The following is an 18,045-nucleotide window of genomic DNA, read 5'->3' on the forward strand; positions in this document are numbered from 1 at the left end:
TTCGTAAAACTTATTCTCAAATGTCTTTGGATTGAATTTGAAAGAAATTTTTACTAGACTCCGGATGTTTATGCAAAATAAAAAGTTTGTGCATCAATTTGCAAGACGCTTTAACACGTGGTGTGAAAATAATATATTACTACTGTTAAAGTCTTCTAATATTTTCACTGTTTTAAATTGCGCGTTTGCTCGTTTCTGTTATAAATGCATAAAATCCGGAGTCTAATCATTACAGTTTTGCCTGCAACTAAAGTGCTCGTACTTGGCCTTCATATTTCCGGAAAGGAATAATTTTCGGAGGCAGGTTCCTCGTCCTAGAAGTGTACGTTACGTCTCCTAGATCTCGATTCAGTTTTTGCGGATGTGATTCAGATTATCTGGTCTCGATGATGGCATTATGCCTCGCGCTTACACGTAACGTATAAACTTCCAATAGTCGGCCAAGAGATACTGTTCTCTCGCCAGAACGCACGAGAAACGCAGTCTGGATACGTCGCAACCGTTCAGTATCAAAACAGATGCTCGTCTGTGCCTAAACATGGTATCGTCCCGATATTACCATAATTAGACCGCGATGCCTCGAGAGAACACAGACTGCATCGTTCCACCGAAACGGACATTAATAATTCATCCATACACCAAGATTCACATGTTTTCCATGTTTTGGACTTCAACATTTTATTATACTTCGTTTTAACACAGCAGGATTGATACAAATATTTTCTGGTATTTTAGAAATTTATGAACGTCATAAATGCTTGAAGATCCACAGTATATTTTCCATATATTTGTGATTGAAATTTTAGGTGTAAACGACGGGAATGCGGAGATCACGTTAACCGCGACGATACTAAATGCGATACAAGCCGTGGCTGATCAGGGAAAGGATGAATCTCCTTACCGCGCGGGAGACGAGAAAATTCCGGTACCTTTTATGAGTCAACCGAGCGCCGATAATAGAATCCTGAGGTAGCCGATACGGCGGACAATGCATAAGCACCCGTATAAATAGCAACAATACATATGCCGCGAATGTAATCCGCCGCTGAACAGTCGATGATTTTAACAGCGGAACATGGCCGCAGTAGGATCGGCAGTTCGGACAGGTGGGGCACGTGTCGCTAAAACCGGGGGGGACGAGGGATTGTATCTGTTTGGTTTCCGCGACTGTCCGTAGACAAGATACACTAACTGCGTATTAATAATTCTGGTAAATCAAAATTAATGCATCGACACACACTAAACCGACTGAGCATTGAAAGTGACTGGCACATTTGATGAATTTGTGTTTATTTAGCTTGCATACAATTTTTATTATAATGTGAGGTTAACTCTTATGTAGTCAACCAAAATGATTATTTAGAATTTTTCTGTATTTCACATGTTTGCACAAATTCTCATTATAAGACTATAAATTAATTAGCGAGTAAAGACTGGACAAATTTTGTAATACGATTCAGAGGAACATTAAAAAATTGTTGTGAAAGAAATACAGTAAATGCGTACCCGGTTGAGAATTCCCCTTGAATGCATTTTTATAATTGCAAAATAAAACAATTTTAATCCCTCCATTAGGTAAAACTTCGTTTTACTGAAATATGAGAAAAAGTGCACATCCAAGTCTCATACTAATGGGTTTTTTAATCACGTTGTAAACAGTACTGCGCGTATAAGACCGCACGACCGAAGTGAAAACTTCCATGGCGATTGCACACACCTGTCTATTTCTCGCTCGCTCGAGTAAACTCGTGGTAGCCGAGTATAGTGTTTCACCTAGGAGCGTGACGGATCAGACTCATTCACCGCCCAGCAATTGTGTACGCGGTGTGCGTAAGGAAGTTTTCACTTCAAAAATTTGAAATCAGTCGTAGGTTTCAATCTTTCATGTGTTAATTTCTGTAAACACGTCCAATGCGGTTCAATTCTGGAACTGTCTTAAGATCAACTTTACCACGCGAGTCCGTTCTGGAACTGACAAACGGACCCAGCGATTTGAGCTCAACATTTTTTAGATAAAAATGTATTTATTTCATAAAAGTGATTCCCAGAGAGGTAATATTTATATTTCACACAAAAAAAAATGAAAATTAAAAAAATTCAAATGCAAAAACGCATTGGAAGTGTTAATGGTTCTATTACGTTGAAAATAACTGTTTTATATTTCACCTAGCCTTTATAAATTTCTTCATAAGTGCGTATAAATTCGCAGTCTAGTGACGAAGTCTTGAGGACCGCGTTGAAAGCGATGTGCAAGAGGTAGTAATTGATTTGGCCGAGATTTTGGCCAGGTGAGCGAAACTATACATATAATACTGTGGAGGAAGAAGGATGGGCGACTATCTGCCAGCGACGACATTTGTTTACAACGTTGAACGAGAGCACGAGCCGCGAACGACGTCGACGAAGGTGACAAGAAGCAACGATCGCCACGTGCTATTCTTAGCCATGGGCGGCGGCATCGTCGACGACGCACATTTGACTTTTCAACCCGCGTACACACCGTGGGCGAATGAACTGCGCCATTTACAAAGCCGAACCAACACGCCAGTTTTCGGATCCGTATTTATTTTCGATCGAGCACGCGACTCACCCGTTCCGCCCGCAGATTCCCGTAATCCCGCTCCGCGTGAGTAATAGATCATTCACGGAACGGATCTATGATGCATTTGATCACGCGTACTTCGCGAGATTATCGTCGTTCCTGGAAACTATCGATTCCACACCGTCTCATTGGTCAGGAATTTTGTTTTGATCGAGCCGACACGCTGATAACCGATGTTTATGCAGCTTCCGAACCGCGAAAACAGATTTGTGCACGCAGCTAGAAAACGGGAATCTGTATAGACAGTTTTATTGCAATATTTGCTGCGTTTCAGATGCACAGTCACTCGCAATCATATTCGCACGCTATTAAGGACTTGGTTTTTTTGGGGTGGAACAATTTACTTGACGACTTACTAATTGAACAGCTTACTAATTGATTGAAATTGATCATTTAGATAATAGATATGATTACGACACTCTTTAGATATGGATATGACACTCTTGAAAAGAATTCGTGATGGACAACATTCTTTCAATGAAAAGAATTTTGTATAATAATTAAATATTCATAATACATTTATGAATAAATTATTTTTTTCGAGAATTCCGATAAATTCGAGAATCTCGAAAAAATTTAAATAGATCTGTGTATTCACAGATACGGATCAAAACAATCAATCAAAAAACGTCCAAAACCGCGATCTCTAGTATCTAATAACTTTTCTATCCTTTATTTATACAGGCTGTCTCAGCTGACGGAGGCCACCTAAATATCTAAATATTTATGGCATAATTTAAATGGTGTCGAAGGAGGAATATCATCGAAGAACAATTTCTTTTGTCCGGTTATTTTTTTAATTTTTTTTTATTCCATCTTGTAGCGTCTGGAAAAATACATTTGAATATGCTTAAGTCATTAAAAAAAGATGGAAAAAAATAAGTTTTCCCGATAAAAAGATAACGATGACCTTGAAAAAACTATGAAAAAATAACCGGACGAAAGCAATTGTTCTTTTATGATATTCCTTCTTCGATACCATTTAAATTGCGCCATTAAAAATAAAGGAGATATTTAGGTAGCCTCCTTCAGCTGAGACACCCTGTATATTAGAAAATAACAATCTAAGAGGATGATATTGTTCCTTATTGTTAGAACAATTTCAATGGACATTCTCTCCCCAGCATGAGAAATTTAAAATTCCAGGGACCATGAAGGAGCGTCATCGATCTCGGAAAACGCGTGTGAATAAACCTTGACACAATAGACTGACGTCACCTATCGAAAGTCAATCTAACCAAATGTTCTCCGTACGTCACTTATTGTTAAGACCTTGCGATTCATTCGACGTCATTAAGTTTCCTGTTCCCGTCGATCGAGGTTGAGTAATGTTGACGTGTAGTGTAAGCGACTGGACCGTTACTCACAACAACGACGGAAGAATATTTTATGAGAAGACAACTCGTCGAAAGGTAATATAGCGCTTCTAAAGTGTTAACAATATAACTAGAAGTCAAAGATTCTTCCCAGGAGCCATGACTTGTTTATGCGTTCCACGTGCTACACCTGCGTACGGTAAACTCGAAACTGACGCCGGTCTTCCACATCGTGCGTCATTGAATGACGTTATCGTTCGGATAACCGACACGTTTGCGTGCGCGGAATAATTAATGGTAAACTTGAAGTGTGGACGAATTAATTCGCTGATACTGGGAACTATTTAAATTCCAGCCGACGGATATGGACGGACATCACTTTCGACGAAAGATCGATTCCTTTCGATTATCCAGAAGTGAAAGGACATCGTTGAACAGTTACATGTCGTTTGATCTACTTCTATGCGCATACGTACGAATAAAAAACAACTGCGAAAATAAAAGAATCAAAAAATCTTGCCAATTGTAAAACCAGTCAGCTCATACACATTTATATTAAATATTAAAAAACTTTTTAAAAACCACGCTTATATTAAAATGCACTAAAAAGGAGAAAATAACTTTTTTAGATATTATAGTGACTATAAATAAAAGAGTGGAGTGCTAAACTATACTGACGTAATCTTCGTGGGCGCTCCACGCGTTTATTTATAGTCACTAATGTCTAAAAACATTTTCTCCTTTTTAGTGCACTTTAAAATAAGCGTGGTTTTTAAAAAGGTTTTTTTTATATATTTTTTTATTTTGTACTCTTAAAAAAAAGTCTTTTTTAAATGGAACGCAAGATATAGTAACACTGGTATGAAATAGTAAGATATAAAGAGACGACGTCTCTTGATGGAGTCCGAAATTGTTCGGAATGGAACTCATTGAACGGAACACCACGACCACACTAAGCTTCTTCGGTGCGAAGTGGGCCAGTGGAGTGGGGATGAGTCGGAGTGGGAACGCTTAGTGGAGCAGGGAGCGCTGGCGCGCGGAGTGGGGATCCCTGAACGCGATGACGTACAACAGAGCGTCGCGCTATGTTTAAAGTAAAATTCGATTACAATATTTGACGCATACAACAACAACAACAACGACGATAACTCGGCAAGCTAATATAAGCGCGCTAATGAAGAAGAACTAAAGCAGCAACTGTTCTTAATTTACTTAATCAATGAAAAAATTGAAAAATTTCTTGGGACTTTGGTGCATGCTCTCTCTCTCTCTCTATTTAAAGTGCTAATAATATAAAATATATAGTTAGTAGACTGCGGATCTTTATGCATTCATAGCAAAATTGAGTAGATGAAGTTCAAAATTGTTAGAACATTTTTAAAATTGAAGATGTCAATATACGATTTCTCCTCTATTAAAATCATTAAGGGAAGAAATAATTCTTGTAATCGATGCAGACATTTTTATTTTAAAAAACTATTTTTAAATTTATTAAAAAAAATTTGTTTTAATTTATTTTTAAAAAATGTCTGCGTCGATTACAAGAAATAGAAACTAAATTGAATGTTACTTCTTCCCTTAACGATTTTAATACAGGAGAAATCAATCTACTCAATTTTGCTATAAATGCATAAAGCAGTCTAATAATTGGAGAGACAAGTTTTTGCTTGATTTTATGCAGACGTTCGTGTTGTATGAATTTTCTAAGAAAAAGATAAACGTAATTGTAGTTAGTACATGTCCGGAATGTAATCTACGTTGCAAGCACATCGACTGCATGCATCCACGCCAATGCATTAATGTCTTCCAGGTCAAGACCTGAAGTTTACCACTTCCACAACGGTACGCGTGTACTCTCGAGTCGCTCACACCTCGTCCGTCTTCATTACCATTATGACAGTCGGCAGTACAGTGGCAGGGAAATACAGATGAAGGGAAATACGTTGATCACGGAAATACCCGGAGCGCAATGAACACGGTAAACTTTGGATTCCGGCTTCGAAGAAATCGAATAAAATTGTGCGTTTTTGCGTAGCAAGAGAACTTCCCTATACAATAATTAAAAATGCGTCTGGAGAAACAGACTCGCTCATAATTCCCACATATTCAGCACTTCCCGATGATCTTATGAAAATGATAAACTTCGGATTTTGACCTGCGAGACACGCTCGTTGGAACGTAAAGTTCGGAAAAAAGCTATGTACCGTTCGCTCTGTATATAAAAAGACTGTGAGATAATGGTCCCAGAGAAAAAATGATCTATTCCCGGTCGCATATGGCACAGCGAACGTTCGGAAAATGGTAAACAAGATACTCGACTACAAGACGATAATGCAGTTTCAATCTCCAAAGAAAAACAGATATTCTGAGGTGGCTCTATACAGTTCAGGGAAAAAATGGCACACGGTTACTATGCTTAAAGAAGCATTTTTATGGGGTCACGTTATTCATGCGAATATTTTCCAGAGTATAATAACACACATTTGGTTTTTATATCTCCAGTACTCTAAATAATTGCACCGGGGAAGGCATTTTATAGCGTCACTAAAGCTCACGGGAATAATCCGAGATAAAAATGGCGCACTCTTGACTGCTGCGTACCATGCGCTCCGCATAATCTATGGCATCCAGTGACCTACTTCACAGCGGTATCAAATGAAAACATTTCATGTCCGATCAATTCCGAATAAAAAAATTATTCCACCGTTATTCGAGGATTTTGTAAAAATTAGAAGAAGAGAATTTACTCCGGTGAGTAAACAATCTGATGGTTGCATCGGAGGATGTATTTTCAGTAAAAATTGTCTTGTGATTTTAAAATAAAAATGAAGCGCTATTTGTTGTTATCAAAGTCCAAGTGTGCTGTACGAATTCGAGGCTGCAATCTAATCGGAAGCATTCCAAATATTTGATGACTGCGCCGAGCGAGATAATTCACGATGTTTCTAAGATTAATGGAAAGATTTCGTGGACGTTATGATCGTCGTTGCGCGAGGTCAGGGTCGATTAGGAAGGGTCGAGCGAAGAGTATCGACTCACCGTTTCGAGGTGGGCGACAAATGGCGCAGCAGCGAGCGAGGAGCATCGCTTGCCGAAGTGATCGCAGTTTATTGTTGTCGAGGAATTAAACCGGCTCGACCCATGACCCGTTTTATCGCCGATGAATAAAACATTATGGGAGGCTTGGCAACCGGTGGAAATAATTCGATTAACCTTTGTCGAATGCCAGAAGCTGTCTCTCTTCCTCTTATTCCCTCCCCGCGCCCCCCTCTTCGCGACGTTCCGCCGCGAAGAAAATATTATTAAAAGAATTATCGACCGATTCCATCCGCGACAGACGCAACATCGCACGATGCCACTTATCTGCCGATGCCGCGTAATTCCAAACGTAAACGTGTATTTGCTCTGGATTTTCCGTTCAAACCGATCGACGGTGGCAAACATCGCGCGCGCCGAGCAGATACGTATCGAGTTATTTTATCTGAGCGAGAGAACTTACGATGATCACATGCATCCAATTGGAAAAATGCTCAATTGCTCGTAATCGTCCGAGCTCTCGAGACATCTGCCCAATGGACGCGATATTTTAATTAGCGCTGATTTTTAACGTTCGATAGATTCCTTCTGCGGCACGAAATAAATCCTGAGTCAGTGAAAAGAGGTCAGAGTATCAAATCATCGTATCTTACGTGTTCACATAGTGCATAATTATTAGACTGCGCATCTTCATGAACAATAAAAATGTTCTGCATTTTTCCGGCCCACGTTTTTCGTTTTAAATCTTACAGGTATTTTCGTAGCTATTAAAAAATTCACAATCACAAATTTTCAGGACTATCTGTACGGGGTTAGGAATCTGTATGAGTCTAGGAAAAATTATTTTATACTTTTTAGTCCGTTTTAAAAACGTGGTATTTCTAAAAATTTTATATTTTTAGCTTAAAGTTAATATGACAAACAACGAGATTTATACGAGAACCAAATATACGATCTACGTAATTCGACTGGTTGAACAATGAGTGCCTTTTGAAGTCTGAGCTCGATCTTCGTCCGGCAAGAATGCAGTTCCATGAAAACTGACAAATCCCTGTGTAGCACCGGTTCGCCTAGTTTCCCAAAGGAAGCAGAGCCAGACTTTATTTTAGCAATGACAACGCTGGGAATAGCGTTCGATTGTAGATCAGCTGAGAATAAAAAAGCGAGAGGAGAGGCGTAGCTGAGTCCTGTCGTTCGAGGTCGGCATTTCTATTTCTAATTCCCGAGCGAAAACAGATCTGCGTGGAAGAGAAAAACATTCCGACGCCACTGGCCGCTCGAAGACACGTGCACGCGTATGCGACCGAATAGATAAATGCGTTCATTAGGAAGATTAGCATGCGACCCGTGGCGGCGATACGCCGCCAGTTAATTGAACCAAGAAACGAGAAACAAAAAATTGGAAACACGCGCGCAGGCCTTCCAGATCTTTTGCCCGGAAACCATCGAGGTGTTTCCCAATCACCTCACGCAATTTTCCAACAAATTTTTCGTTATTCTGCGACATTAACTGCCACGTTTTCTACAAATGAGAGACCAAATTGCCTATCCAGAATTGAAACTTACTGAATTATATTCGAATCAAAGAAAAATTAATTTTAAATCGAAATGCAACCCCTAAACGGAAGAAAGAATTATTCCCCCAAAATTAAAAATTAATTGAACGATCGAAATTAAGAAGATTAAAGAGGAATTGTGTATTTTCGGCGGAACATCGACGTCAGCGACGATCCAGTTTGTGTGCAAAGCATTCTGGGAAGCATCGCCTCCCTTACGAGGTTACCAAGAATACTCGGGCTGAAGAGCTGTCAGAGAGCGATAAATAAATGCTGAAGTTTACAATTCCCGAGCAGAATTTCGGGACGTAGACTCTGTCGTAGACAAATCTATTAACCTTCTATGTTCCGTTGACCGAGAAATATCGGCTGGCCTTCCAGCTGACTGATAACGCAAGAAAGCCGAGTCTACATGCTCGATTACATGCCAATCGCGATCGTCTCTGGTCGTCTTCTCCAAAATTCAGCAAAAGTCGACTATTTGTGCAACTGTTCAAACAGTTCGCTACCCGGGAAAGAAGGCGAGCTATTAAAATACAAATTAATTAGAAAATGAACTCCATTGAACTGAAACTGTTACACGAAATCGAGAGCGATTACTACCTTCCCCTTCTACGACGCTTCCCTCCAAGCTTCCGCCGCGGTCCGGTCACGTGACGCGTTCGTACTGGCAGAGACCTTTTCTCCTCGATTCGTGCCTCCTCACCTGGCGACACTGCGTGCGCCACGTAATCGCGTTATCAAATGTTTTCCTCGGGAATCGCACCGGTTGTCGCACGCGAATTTATTGCCAGAGATAATCGACGATATATCGCTGTTACGAGAACGATTTCGGAATTGTTCGCAAAGCGGCGCCGTTTCCGATCGACGTGGGAGACGACGTTCTCTCTTTTTATCGCTTCGATCGCGTCAAAAACGTTTAGATTGGTCGGTTCCACGCTGTTGATCGAGCCCGATATCGTCACGGACACAATGACACGATAATGGCAATCAGTAACACGGGAGCGGGCACGTTTCAATTTAATCGCTAATCCAATTACAAGCCGGTCGACCGTTCCGAGGAGGTTTGCGTCACTGCGGGGGTTGCACGCCAGTGGAACGGCCAATAAATATTCTAGCGGGTGGTCGGACGGCTCTTCTGGATCACGGGGTGCCTTTTATGGTGCATGGGTTGTGTTACGACCCTTTTCCGCATCGCGTGTCCTCTATCGTCCGAATCCGACTCTTTTTATTGAAGGATAGAGCTATTGTTAGACCTCCGTGCAAAACGTCACCTCGCGGAACCGCCCACTGATGGAAAGGTTGTGCTCCATTTGGAATTAAATACACCAGCCGTCACAATGACGTTTTGACAAATTTATCAACCCTTCTTTACATGGTTTTTTCAATTTTCTTTCACCTCATATAATGAACAGATAATTATGCAAAATACAAATATTATAGGCTCATTATCAGACATATAAATCTTGTACATCTAACAAAATGTTTGATCAACCCCTCAGTGCACGGTTTCAATTTTCGTTCACCCCGTATAATAACCAGATTGTTGCACAATATAAACATTTTCTAGGCTCATTATGAGACGTGGAATCAGACAAAATTGTACATCAGACGAAATGCTTGATCAACCCTTCAGTGCACGGTTTCAATTTTCTTTCACTCAGTCTAATAACCAGATTGTTACACAAAATAAACATTTTCTAGGCTCATTATGAGACATAGAAGTCGGGCAAACTTGTACATCAGACGAAATGTTTCATCAACCCTTCAGTGCACGGTTTCAATTTTCGTTCACCCCGTATAATCACCAGATAAAAATTTTCTGGGCTCAATACGGCACATAGAATCAGACACACACAAAATTGTTCATCAGACGAAATAAACTTCTGTTCTTTCGTAACCAATGTATAAACTTTAAATCGAATTAAAGATTTCCGAACCACCAAGGCCACAAAGTTTAGTAAAACAATTCCAAAGCGATATTCTTATCGCAAAAAAAAAAAAACAGTTCTTCGTTAACAAGAAACCGAGCCCCTCGAGTCAAGTGATCAGTGACCCCGATCAACGATTCTCATTCACGAAAGCGCAATCTAGCCAGTCGATTTCTAAAATTCTCCGCTCCGACTGCCCTAATCGAAACTCGCGTGACTGCGTAAACAGTGTTTCGCCCGATCAAAGCGCCAATATTGACGTTCGAATACATGCACTGCTAATACGTAACAACCAAGTGAAATTATCGATCGCGATGAACTTCGACACCGTTGCGCATCGATTGACCGGCTCTTGATCACGAACGCTTAATTACCATTTCGATATCGAGGCAGCGTACGCCTCCAGCCTTCGTCGATACGATCGGAAAAAAACGTATTCAATCGCAGAAAAAGTAATCGATCGAACGCGCGACTGTCACTCAAACTGTTCACATAGTTGTGCGAAATGTTTTTATTCGCGATCGAGTCGCACGATAAAATGCACAATGTACGAAGAAAATATGAATACGTTCGAACGTTGAAAATGTATATTTAAAAAGTCGTGCATAAAAATCGTTTTAAAAAATGAAGATTTATTTGACACCAATGAACACTGTCTCATTATAGTATTAACCCTAACTGTAAACTCATGATTTTCTAATTATTAAAATTATACAGATGATTCCATTAGAAATTATTCGATAAATTTCTTTATTCGAGCACGTATTGTTATAAAAATTGTGAAAAATCTAAATAAATTCAGCCTTGTAATTTTTATAAAACAATATGTGTGCTGAAAACAGGTAAAACATCATCACAATTAATTCGTGAATCACCACGTACACAGAATGCTATTTTACGGTTCCGGAGACGCGTGTAATTTTTTTTCAACAGCGAAACTCGCGATTTTGTTCGAACACTTTTTGCCGCGGGTGATAGAAAAAAGGAAGGCGAAACACACACAGGATCGATGAACGTCTACTTACGATCGATCCGGGAGCGGAGTCATCGAACCGGACGTGGTTCACCTCGATCGGGTAACAATACATTAACTAGATAATGGCATAGTCCTGCGGACCATTAAAATGCATCGCGTCGAGTGACGTAGTTTACCACCGAAAGCTTTTGCAAGATGTTACTACGGTCATGCACGTACGCTTGTACGTGTGTACACGCTGTACTACATTCAATCGCGCTGATAAAAGTACGCACGAAACTGCCTGTTGTCACTCGCGATTGACGTCACGATGACACTTGTTTGCCTCAGCAGCGGTGTGTACACTAATCGATAACGATGAACAGTCGTTCGCTCTGAAAATAGCCCCGGCGATTTCTCAATGAAGAAATCCCTTTTCTTCGCTAAGATGCTCCGATTCATCTGCCCGCCCAGCCCTGGGCTGCCTTCAGCTTCCCCTGGCTTATCTACCTAACATGAATTAGGGGATAACGTGCTGTCAAGTCTGCTGAAGCAGTTTGTAAACCTCCCTTCAGAAGCGAGACGGTTTCCCAAACAATTTTTATTATTTTAATCATCTTTACTGGCGGTACACCCTCGTCATCCCTTAACTCCATGTGTATTTTTTAATAAATTTTTGACGGAAAATAAAAATTCTCTGCATAATCATTGCAACAGGCTGGAAAGAATACAACAGTTAGATTCTTTAAGGGTTTTCACTGCTTCGCATTTGATAATGAAATGCATAAAATTCACGATCTAATCATAACTGGACTGCGGATCTTTATGCAAAAAAAATCGTTAAATAAAAATTGCAAGGCATAGAAACCAAACAGAATGTTATTTCTGCCCTCGATAATTTTAATAGATGAGAAATCATATATTGACATCTTCAATTTTTTAAATTTTCCTATAATTTTCAGTTTCATCTACTCAATTTTGTCTAATCATAACTATGGAAGTTCGACTGCTGCACCCTCCATCATTTTCTAGTTCCACATGACTAACAGTGCTCTCCGACTTTCACTATGTTACTCATTCGTGACCTCAACACAACCAAAGTTCAACTGTTGTACGTTCAACTATCGTCACCTATCTCTTCATGACTAACACTATTTTTCAACCCACTGTCATCGCGTTACTCCTCTGCAGCATCCAGAATACCGAAGTTCAGTTATTGCACTCTCGTTTATCATCCCCTAGTTTCTCGCGGCTGACATAATTTCCCAACTGCGATCAACAATAGACTGCGGATCTTTGCGCGAAATAAAAATTGTCCGAGTCAATCATTTGGTGACGCATTTCCTCTCGTAAGAATTTTAACAAGTCATCATAACAATATTCAATTCTTGTAAGAATTTTAACAAGTCGGCATAACAATATTCAATCCTTGTAATAATTTTAACAAGTCAGCATATAGCAATATCCAATTTCTGTAATAATTTTAACAAGTCAGCATAACAATATTCAATTCTTGTAATAATTTTAACAAGTCAGCATAGCAATATTCAATTCTTGTAATGTTTGTACAAGTTTGTATTCGACCAATCCATTTTTCTATTCTGCTTCAGATTGTAATTTGTACAATTAATCTCGTCGCTCATTCTTTCAAAATGAGTATTGGGAACGCAACAACTCAAATAATAAATGTCTACTGTAAATGAATAATTCATTTTCCACAAAGATCCGCAAGCAACACAAAATTTTCAAATTTGGTTTTATAGAAGCCTAGCGGTCACGGAGCTGCTTCGATCGCCCCCGGCGCGGCGGTCTGCGTCAATCGAGAGAGAGGGAAAGAGACAACGAAGCGAAGACGACGCAGGCGCTATCCGAATTTGCTCAGCCAGTTTTCGACCAAACGGGACGAGACACTGTCAATAATCTCGAAATTCTTGGTGCGGCGGTAGCGACGGTGCTTCGAATCCTCGACGAAAACGCGACGCCGCGAGTGTCCAAGGTTAACAACGATAAATCGATCCGCGACGAACCAGTCTCTCCGACGATAATGGAGCCTGAGAGGAAAACGTGCGAGGAGCACCGATGTTTGCCGAGACCGGAGAAAAAACAGACTTTACCGGTTAACGAAGTATGCGAATCGGACATCCGTGAGCTCACTGACCGGTTGACACTGTCAATGCCTGGTAGACAGCCTGGGTTTCTTCAATTCGCCAGGAAACCTGCCAAAATAATTTTCGTGTCCCTTCTACTATCCAAATTGATTTTATCTCGCTTTTTCGCAGAATTTGCAGCTGTAGGAATCGTGACTGGAAACTGTGCTAATGATTATTTCAGCGGTATTTCATAATATAGCATTTTTCATCTTTCAAAAGTGAATTTTCTAACAGCTTGTAGAATAACAAGTTTCGTTCTCGCTTGTTGCCACACGTACATATATTAATAAATAATTATATTTCCTGGTCTGGTTACCTGCTCGAGCTTGTCGCGAAAAGACGTCAGGATATTAGTAAGGATAAAAACTTGCTACGATGCAGGACGTCTTCGCGACCATGAAATTGTGTAAATCCCACATGACTGTTGACAGGCGACATAGACATAGTTGCATAGATGGTTGCTCACAAAGCAAAAGTGAACATGACACTGCAAATGAGTAACCAACTTGTCTTGTACAATTAGCGCAACATTCTTTTGTGTCACTGACTGATCGATTATCTCCCTTCAGAAACATGTGGAACAGTGGCAGTGCAGTAGGCTGCGAATTTTATGCATTTGTGACAAAAATTGGTGGGTGTAATCTAAAACAGCGAAAACAGACGAATCTAATGATATTGTTATAATATTGTCAATCTATTAAGCATTCAGATAGACAGTTTTTATTTTGCATAAAGATCCGCAGTCTAGTGATAATTAACAAGATTAAAAAAATGGTTGATACACAAATTAATAATTTCATAAAATATCCTCGATGAGAGCCTTTCCTGGTTCTGATCGATTGATGATATTGTTAAGCAATTTTCCTAACATTTTCGAATGTTTACTATCAATATTCATCTTTTATTGTCCTTCACGCGGTCAACGAATGCAAATGTCTGCCTCGTGCCGCAGATTGTTAACAATAATTCACCATGGACAGTGAGCTAGTCAACGAACAAAGCAAAGTAGGACAATAATCAACTAATATTTAAAAATGACTAATAGTCTTTTTGAATGTTAGTCATAGCAAAATAGTCATTAGTCAAAACTTTTTGCTTAGTTAGTGATAACTAATTAATAATATCAATGTATGTTAGTCGCACAATAGTGACTGATGACTGAAGATTGATGACTGATCAGCAACTACTATTATAATTCACTAATACGCAATGGCTAACGATTTCTTACAAGGGAAGGATCCCAAGTGTCCGACATCGATTTTAATAATTTTTGTGGGATGATGGTATATGAATCCCTAATTATGTATGCAGAATATTAGGTGTAGTTACTCAATAGTTTTAAAGATACATATGAACAATTAAAGTTTCATACTTCATACCTCATAGCTCAAATCATGAAGGTATGAAACTTTAATTGTCTATATCTTCAAAACTATTGAGTAACTACCCCTAATATTTTGCATACATAATTAGGGATCCATATACCATCATCTCACAAAAAATTATCAAAATCGAAGTCGGACACTTGGGGTCCTTCCCTTGTTAGAGCTGTGACTAACTCTTTGCCATTTAGTTATTATTAGACTGTGCATCTTTATGCAAAAGAAAAAATGTTTACATTGATTGCCAGACACAGGAGCCATATAAAAATTTCATTCTTCTTTTAATTATCTTATTAAGGTGAAACTAATACACTGGTGGCCTTAAATCTTTTTAATACCTCCACTGTTTTAAATTGTACGCGCTCATTTTTGTCATAAATGCATAAAATCCGCAGTCTAGTTATCACTAAGTAATGAAAAATTTTGGACTGATGACTATTTTGCTGTGACTAACATTCAAAAAAACTATTAGTAATTTTTAAATATTAGTTGATTATTGCCCTACTCTGGAACAAAGTAGCTAACTCAAGGGGTTGAAGTGCCCTCGGCCTCAAACAGCAAGTAGCGTGTCAACCATTCACGGAATCGCAAACGTCGCGTGTGACGCTATCGACGAGGTCGAGACCGAAAGTTTTAATGATCGCACCGAGCCGTCGGAAGCTTGAAAACAACTGAATTACTTGGTTGCGTGAATCAACGTAATCGTTCCGCGAGCACTACCGCGTCATTGCCGTCCGTTTTCACAATGTTGTTCACACGAGTCTTACTACGTTCGACTGCAACTTAATGCACGGCTGACGCGTGTCTTCCGTCACGAGTTGTTGACAGTAATTCACGACTTTTTGACGAAAACAAAAACGGTCGTGGCAAACATTGTTTGCTTAAGGAGCAACATGCTGATAAGAACGACTGCTTGCTCGTGAATCATCGAGTTGCTCGGAGTATCTCATTGGAAGCGCCACAAATTAATTGAACATAATTGAACGTATTGCATAAAAACGTCTCTTCACTTCGCTGGTCATCGGGACTAGATGTTGCACGCCGACGACCAGCGTAATTAAAATTGCATTCATCGCCAAGTTTTTCCTCTTCCTTTTTCCTATAAATAAAATCTAATTGGTCCAGACGTAACGCAGAGAACCCATTCACTCTGTCGTCGCAAGTATATTATTCGAAATTCCCCGACAGCCATATGAAAATATTTTTTCTTACGTAATTTTTTAGAAGTAGAATGTATTTTTCTACCTAATTTTCCGAGATCAACATCGATTTTATTGTAACTTGGTACCAAGGAGATTATTGCATTTGTTTAGGTGGACAATACCTTCTGTGCTCGAGAATTATTATCAGACTGCGGATCTTTATGCAAAATAAAAATGTTTCGCATTGATTGTGGGAGAAGCAGGAATAACATAAAAATTGATTTCATCCCTTAACGACTTTGTTACATTAAAAGCAACATTACAACATTCTTTGACGTTTAAAATATTTTACTGTTTTAGATTTCGTCCTACGAATGCATAAAGATCCGCAGTCTAATTATTATACAGAGAGATTCCTAAGATCATACGAAGCAACATTTTCCTTTGCAAAAATGGCATCCGAGGCTTTGTTAAGGAGTTATTAACGAAAAACACGGACCAATCAGAGCGCGACCTAGACGCGCGTTGGCACAGTCAGCCAATTGACAGTTGGCGTAGGTGGTTTAAAATTCGATTACAAGATTTGACGCATACAACAACGACAACTCGGCAAGCTAATATAAGCTTGGTAAAAAAAAAGGTTTTCGAAACAGCAGTGGGGACCATTTATGGCACTTTTCGGCGAAACGTCCCTTCGAACTCGATTCTGCGAACGACTCCTGGGCAAACAGGTTTAACAGAGCCCTCGAAACCGTGAACAGGGGCTTTTTATCAGTAGACAGTTAGACAGCTGTTCAGAAAAGGGGAACACCTGCGAAATATACTGGCACGTTAATGCTCGCGCTGCAGCGTATCGATCTGGGCCACCCACGCGGGCAGATAACGCGAAACGGAGATGAGATTGGAACGGTGTTTTGCGCACGCACGTTGTCTTATCTTGTTTCTCGCGCGAATAGTAAATATCCGCGGCTCATAATATGTTATTGTGACATTGCCGATTAACCCTTTTGCACGCGACCATTTTTTCCCGAACGTGACGCACACCTGGGCTGAATAGGCGTTCACGGAGCGTGATTTACGGTACGAGGCTTGTTACGGTACGTCACATTTTTTTACGGCCAATCGAAAATGTCTTCGACACCTGCGCAGATATCTCCGCAATCGAATCGCGAGCTGTACCGTTAGCGAAACTGGTCTGCGAAATCGGCGTCGACCGGCTACTGCTGAAAATTAATTTGTTTAATGGTACAGTTGTCACTATTCTGAAATTCATTAACATTACGTTGACATCGTTTGAATTGACATGCTCAATGCTAGCGCTAGCTGCAACGTAGTTGCCACTAATGTCCCGAGGTTGTTTAACATTTGAAATGGAAATAAATGGAAAGAATAAATGGAGTCGATTATGTGAAAAATTCCTTCTAACTCCGGGAAGCCCGATAATAAATAAAATGACTATAGGCGCCCATTAATATGCCTCGGGAGCCACCGGTGTAAATTACTTTTTCGACGTCCTGTCCACTTTTCGATCGACGTATCAGGACGCGTGACATTCTCGAAAAGAGATAACGACGTTATCGAAAATAATTGTTTATTCATACGCGCAACTAACTATTTCTTTAACATTGACGTTCCGCAGCTAGCTGTGAATATTCATCGGTGTTTAAAATGCTCGAGTTTACCATACAATTACACAGCTAGAAGAATCCATTTCCGATAGATTGGATCGGACACGGAATATCTACGGCGTGTCTGCGAAGCGGACTCGTACGACGCTAAGCACAAAAGGTTGTGTCTAAATGTGTCAACGCATTCCGCTTAATAACTCCCGTGGAATGCAAGGAATCGGTCGCGACGTAAAAACCACACGTAATCCGAACGTCCAAGGATCGTCGCCGAGGTATCCTTGAGAACGGAGCAGAAATTCAGCTCCCATGGACGCTCCTAAAACGCCTAACAAACGAAAGTTAAGGTT

The 18,045-nt window shown here is 40.0% G+C and overlaps 1 protein-coding gene across 1 annotated transcript in view; it reads right to left on the minus strand.

Moving 5' to 3' along the window:
• Positions 1–18,045, minus strand: part of LOC143211458 (uncharacterized) — a 48,083-nt gene that overhangs the window by 11,008 nt on the left and 19,030 nt on the right. The window lies entirely within an intron of this gene.

Source organism: Lasioglossum baleicum, chromosome 8, assembly GCF_051020765.1.
Source record: "Lasioglossum baleicum chromosome 8, iyLasBale1, whole genome shotgun sequence".
NCBI classification, from domain to species: Eukaryota; Metazoa; Arthropoda; class Insecta; order Hymenoptera; family Halictidae; genus Lasioglossum; species Lasioglossum baleicum.